This window comes from Perognathus longimembris, chromosome 6 (genome assembly GCF_023159225.1).
Source record: "Perognathus longimembris pacificus isolate PPM17 chromosome 6, ASM2315922v1, whole genome shotgun sequence".
NCBI lineage: Eukaryota > Metazoa > Chordata > Mammalia > Rodentia > Heteromyidae > Perognathus > Perognathus longimembris.
In genome coordinates, this window is record NC_063166.1 from 17958255 (window position 1) to 17963617 (window position 5363).

Genomic DNA, 5363 nt, shown 5'->3' on the forward strand with positions numbered 1-5363 from the left:
AATACTCTTGTATTTGCTGAAGTTCTTTGTGTGGACTATGTCATGATCTATTTGGAGTATGTTCCATAGGCTACTGAGAATGTGTATTGGGTGTCTGTAATGTAAAAATCCTCTGTATAGATCTGTCAGATCCATGTGGGATATGGTGTTACTTAGGTCTTCGGCTCCCTTGGTAATCCTCTGTGTGTTGGATCTGTCTCTTGGAGAGCGTGGAGTATTAAAATCTCCCACTATGATTGTATTTGGGTCTATTTTGTTCTGTAGTTCTGAAAGAATTTGTTTGACAAATTTAAGGCCCCTTTTGTTCGGTGACTATAAACTTATCACCATGATATCTTGATTCTGGATTTTTCCTTGTATTAAAATGTAGTGTCCTTATTTATCCTTTTGAACTGATTTTAATGAGAAGTCTAGCTTGTCTGAAATCAGGATGGCTAGCCCTGCCATTTTGGTTGGTGCATTTGCTTGGAAGATCTTGCTCCTTCCTTTCATTCGAAGCCTGTTTTTGTCCCTTGCTGTAACATGGGTCTCGAAGACAATAGATAGCAATTTTTTGTTTACAGATCCACTTTGCCAGTCTGCTCCTCTTTATCGGAGAATTTATACCATTTATATTCAAAGAGATGATGGATAGGTGTGGTTTTGTTCCCTTCCAATTTCCTGTTAGGCTGTGTTTCTTCTCCCTAATGTCCTTCCTAATGGAATTTAATGGAATGACAAAATTGGTTCCATATAGCATTTTATAGAATTTCCTATTTCTAAAGCTTTTTAAAATGGTACTTAGCCCCATTTGTGAGGAAATGTAACGATTTGGAAAAAATCATAAAGTTAAGTGATTCAGACCCAAAGAAACATGTACTTTCTGGTTTCATTCATTGGAAATAATTAGTAATTGTCTAGGATAGTCCTAGCAGAGGAACACAAGCTCAATATCAATGTATATATGATCACATAAGATGATCCTAAGAGAAATGAGGTATACGATTTGGAAATAAGTGGCTTATCTTTCATGTTGTTATTTCCAATATACCCTATGAAATTATGCCTTTTTCTTTTGCCTTTTTTCCCCATGCTTTTACCCCTGTTGTCACTGTAACTGACTTTGGTACAGTGGATATTGTATGTAGGTTTATCACAACTAGGGAAGGGGAACAACAAAATGGAGAGATGAAGAGTAAAAGGCAAACCAATGCAACAACAATACCTTCAAGACAATTTGCTGTAAACTAACTGTACATCTCAGGGGAGGGTGGGGAGAGAGCCAGGGAGGGGGGAAGGTAGGAGAAAAATGAAGAAGGTGGTAACAAGTGTGATAAGAAATGTGCTGACTGCCATAGCTAACTGTAACCCTCTGTACATTACTTTGACAATTAAAAATAGAACTAATTTTGAAAGTAAGAATCATAGCAGGAAGGAAGAGGTGAAAATATCTAATAACTCTGCAGGTAATTGTGTAATGAAAATAAACAGTTAATATAAATGGATTTTAAACATTTAGGAAGTTATTTTACAATATCAAAGAGAAATTAAAATTATATAACTTTTACCTGTGAGACTATAATAGCCCCAAATCTTCTAAAACATAGCTGAAAATTAAAAAAAAAAATAGTTCCAATACATTTTCAATGGAAGCTATGGCCCGAGTATCCCCCAAAGTTCACTGTTGTAGACCAAACCCACCATGCCATCATATTTGTGGGTGGGGCCTGTCAGGTGTAATTAGGTTTAGATGAGGACATAAGGATGGGCTCACAGAGCAGGCTTAGTGTCCTCAAAAGAAGATGAGAGGCTGGGCCAGGAATGGTGGCTTATACCTGTAATTATAGCTACTCGGGAGGTGGGGACTGGGAGGACAATGGTTGGATCTGAGTAATAAGTTATCACAACCTTCATCACAGCAAGCCAGGAGGATCCACACACCTGTAATCTCTGTTCCGCTGGAGGCATAGGTAGGAGGAACTTGATCAGTAACTAGCCCAGGTAAAAAGTGGGGGAGGGGAAGCCCAAGAGATATCAATTAGTAGAGCATGTGTCTGATAAGCTCAAGGCCCTAAATTCACATTCGAGTACCTCCAAAGAAAGAGAAAAAAATAGCACCAGAGTTTTCATTCCTATTCTCTCTTTCCCTCTCTTGTTTTTCCCTTTTCTCTCCTCTCCTTCTTGCTTCCCTTTCTTTCTCCTTTCCCCTGTGCCATGTGAAGATGGAACTAGAATAAGCCTGGAAAACAGCACTCACCAGAAACTGAATCCTTCCGACTATGGCCTTGTAACTTTCCAGCCTTCACATTTGCAAAATGCACAAACAAATACATTTCTATTGTGTAAACTATCAAATCTGTGGGATTTTGTAGTAACAGCCCAAGATGACTAATGCAATGCACATGCAGATTACTGCATTCTGTATAAAAAGAGCCATTTGGCAATATATCTATTAATGGTTTAAACTCCATGGGCTTTAACCAGTGCTAAGTTTTACCTGAAGTTATATTCATTTGCACATGTGTGAGCTGATGTATGTACAAGAACTTTCATTGTTTATGAATAGAGTATAATGCCAGCAAACAATTACATAGCATTTAATATGCAAACTGTTTAAACTATTTTATGTATATTGTCTTTAAACCTCCAACAAATGTAAGGAAAATACCTTCTCCTTTAGAAGGTTGGTTTTTTTTTTTTTTAATTGTTTACTTGTTGTTGGGAATTCTCTGGGGTTGTTGGTTTTTTTTAGGTAGTACTGGGGCTTGAACTGAAGGCTTTATACTTGATAGACAGGGACTTGGCCACTTGAGCCACACTTATAGGCCTCACAAAATCAGAACCTTGGTTGGGTCTGTTCTTTTGAAAAGAGGCTAGATCCTTTGTTTCTATTTCCTTAATCTCCCACAAATCGCAGAGGTTTGGGGATCTAAGTAAAAGCCTCCAATTCAGAATAATTTGTAATGGGAAGACTTCATTCCTGTCTTTTTGTTTTGTTTTGTTTGCGCAGTAAAGAAAAGTTGTTTTCCATGTGATCTGTCCTCATTCCTCTCAGAAAAAAATGAGGATTTGTAACCAAAGACAAAGTAGATGTTAAAGTCTTCAGTCAGCTCTCATTCTCTCTGTATGTGTTGATTGTGTTTTGGTACCTCTCTCAAATGTATGGTTTTTTTTATAATGTTGTGCTTATAAATTTTCAACAGCTGATTCTAATAAAGAAGTGAATACATGCATACATACATGCCAACAAAACATCCATATTTTCATATATATTTATTTCCATATTTTATACACTCACACACATATATGTGTACATATATGTATATATAAATTTCAGATGCCATTTGAAGGTTAGTATAAAATTTTGTTAAATATTTTCTTCATATAATTTTGTTTTGTTTTTTATTGATTGTGGTGCTTGAATTCAGGGCCTGGGTTCTGTTTCTAAGCTTTTTCCCTCTAAACTAGGACTCCACCACTTTAAGCCACAGCATCACTTCTGGGTTTGGTTTTGTCTAAGTAGTTAATTAGAGATAAGAGTCTCATGGGGCCCTTTTTGGGCCATCGCTGAAGCAGGAGAGGGCCAAAACGAAGTTCAATCCCTTTATCACTTCTGATCAAAGCAAGAATCAGGAAAGGCATTTCAATGGACCTTCCCACATTCGCAGGAAGATAATGTCTTCCCCTCTTTGCAAAGAGCTGAGACAGAAGTACAATGTGCTGTCTATGCCCATCCAAAAGGGTGATGAGGTACAGGTTGTACGGGAACACTATAAAGGTCAGCAGCTTGGCAAAGTGGTCCAGGTTTACAGGAAGAAGTATGTCATCTACATTGAGTGGGTATAGTGGGAAAAAAACCCATGGCACCAATGTCCATGTGGGCATTCACCCCAGCAAGGTGGTTAACACCAGGCTGAAACTGGACAAAGACCTCAAAAAGATCCTGGAATGGAAAGCCAAATCCCGCCAAGTTGGAAAGGAAAAGGGCAAATGTAAGGAAGAAACAACTGAAAAGATACAGGAATGAAGTAATCTTACATACAACTTTCATTGAAAAAACAAAAAACACTTTATCAAAAAAAAAAAAAAGTCTCAGGAGAACTTTTCTGCCTGAGCTGGCTTTGAATTGAAATCCTCAGATCTCAGCCTCCTGAGTAGCTATAGTTACAGGCATGAGCCACTGACTCCTAGTTCTTCATATTCATATTTTAAAGGTAGATATTTTGCTAAAAATGCTTCTGTATTTGTCAGTTTGGATCTAAAACTTTAAAATAATTCATGTTCACAAAATCTACTCTCTAATAATTTAATTGCTATTAATTATGTCACAAAATCGAACTGTAATAGTGACTTAATTACAATTTGTTACAAATTTATTAGCAAATATTTGTATAAAGTAGTTTAATTGTATTATCCCTATACATGCATATAATATATCATGATCAAATTTACCCCCTTGAGTTCTCCCCCTTCCCCCCACTTCTTAAAGCAATTTCAGAAATGGAATGTGACTCAGCACCTAACTAGCCATTACTAAATTAAATCCCAGAACAACAACAAAAAAAGCAGCAAGTTTCATTGCTCTATGTTATACAAGCATATAAATATGAATTCTTAGCAAAAGGAAGGTTGAGCCTACATCAGAGAAAGAAATCAGGAAATTTTGTTGTTTTACAAATCTTACAGGCTCAACCATACCCTCAGGTTTGGGTTTAAATGTCTTTTAATTACCTTATAATATTAAGTGAGGAAATTTTCATCCTTTAATTTTATGCTTGTTACTTATCCCAGTTGCATAGTCTGATGAAAAGTAAGACAGACCAAACACACTTACTTGACCGTAGTGCTAAGAGTGGAGTTTTCATTATGCCAAGAAAGTTGTGTTTTCAATTTTCCCTTTAGATGCATTTACAACTAAAATTAAGCATTCAAATAGAATAAATAAAAACAGAAAGTTGTTGAACTTACTTTTTCTTTGAGGTAACATTTAGAACAGAAAGACAGCTACTAGGAACAAATTTTCAGAGTTGGATCTAAGACACACAGACATCCCTGTCCCCAACAATCACATAATTTCTTATTTCTAATGTTACTTTCCATTTTTAAATTTAGTATAAGAGCAAGAGATTCAGCTACTGGAAGTTTTGCATTAATTTTCTAATGTTTTCAAATTGCCCAGTCCCTCGGAACCATTCCTTTCTATCTCCAAGTCTGAAAATCTGCAGAAAGTATATGCTGGCTCAGCTTGGGAGCATTCTAGGCCTTGAAGCAGTGCTTGTGAGGGCTATCCCTTTTCTAAATAAATGAACCTTGTACGCTGATTTACAATTCTCACCATTCCAAACAGCAAGTCACTGTTTTTGAAATAGTACACACAGGGAAAC

The 5363-nt window shown here is 36.6% G+C and overlaps 1 pseudogene; it reads left to right on the plus strand.

Moving 5' to 3' along the window:
* The first annotated feature begins 1634 nt into the window (after positions 1 to 1634).
* On the plus strand, positions 1635 to 4016 carry LOC125353652 (annotated as a pseudogene).
* The last annotated feature ends 1347 nt before the right edge of the window (positions 4017 to 5363 follow it).